This window comes from Aplysia californica, unplaced genomic scaffold, assembly GCF_000002075.1.
Source record: "Aplysia californica isolate F4 #8 unplaced genomic scaffold, AplCal3.0 scaffold00050, whole genome shotgun sequence".
Classification (NCBI taxonomy): domain Eukaryota; kingdom Metazoa; phylum Mollusca; class Gastropoda; order Aplysiida; family Aplysiidae; genus Aplysia; species Aplysia californica.
The window spans coordinates 674,798-676,317 of NW_004797320.1; positions in this window are offsets into that span (position 1 = coordinate 674,798).

Below are 1,520 nucleotides of genomic sequence, written 5' to 3' on the forward strand. Positions count from 1 at the left end.
CTCTCTCTCTCTCTCTCACACACACACACACACACACACAGATACACACACACATACACATATATACAAACATACATTCATACTCACACGCCCACACTCGCATTCTCTCTAACCCCACCCCCTCAACTGACCCTCAAGCTTCAGCTAACAGGATACATTCACGTCAGCACCTTCTCTCTGACTTACTTATCAGTTTACTGGAGGCACGTTCAGGTTGCAAGCCACTATTTATTTTCACTAAACGTTTTCTGTTGACTTGCAATAATCTAGGGGCTTGACCTCAGACTTAAACTTTAAGGCATTTTAAGACTTTGGGGGTTTGGGTCCCTGGAAAAATTTAAGGGTGAATTATTACCAAAAATGTCAAAATATAACGTGTGAATAAAGCAGCCAATCTCAGACGTATAACCATAATTAGAAAAAAAATTGTATTACTTGCATACTGTATAGGCATATTATTATAGACTATATGCGAACATCATGCTAAAAAATCTGAACAAGCAACGGTCTAAGGCAAAAATGTTCAGCTACTCGTAGTTGATCACCCACCTCTTCAGAACCTACAAGGATTTCTTCTCGTCAGATTTTGCAAACCGTTTTTGGCGTTTTCTTTGATTTGGTGGCAAGGCTCTTTCAAGTGACTACCTTCAGTGCCCGTGCTGCTAACTACCACACACCCTCCGTGGGTGGTGCAGGTCCAGTAACAACATCGCTGTGGCGTATAATCAGGCTCTTTCCACTCTATTATGTTCAGTCTTTCATGCTACCGTGAGGGGTCTAGTAGCTTGCGGGTGAGCAAATAAATCACGGCGAGTTCAAACAGCGGAGTGACGACTGGTCACTCCTCCAAGGGGTGTATGGTACAGTGTGGGCTTAACGCTGTGAAGTGTGTTGGGTTTTTTCTTTTAAACTGGCGTGACCAATGGAGTTAACACCCTTCTATGATAAGCTTGACCATCCTGGGCAGAGAGCCTTGAAAACTCTCAAAACAACCCTTGTCGAATTACAGTAACGTTAGGAATTCGAACCAGGGTCATCACCAGCGTTGTATAACATAATCTCGACAGAGCAAACAGCGCACCCATACAACAAGAGAGAAAAAGATTCTGAAATAATCTTTTAAAAGTGGGGGATTCCGGTGAAGTAGCCTCTCCCTTCTACAATTCTGCGTAGTGACTGCTAAAACAACAATAACAAGATGCCGCTTATGCTCTCAACACGGCTGTCAGATTTGTATCTACCCAACAGTGAGTGGCCCGGGCAGTGATAAGTAGGATCTATGCCCACTGCGCACCAGCAGGAGGCGCCATTTCTCTTAATGTGGGGAGGAGGGGGGGGGGGACTAACACGCAAAAACATCTACGCGAATATATACCGGTACTTACAAGATATTTTCTTTTGAGTCTTGCTTCTTCATCCTTTCCTCCTTTTTTATTTCTTCTTCTTCTTCTTCTTCTTCTTCTTCTTCTTCTTCTTCTTCTTCTTCTTCTTCTTCTTCTTCTTCTTCTTCTTCTTCTTCT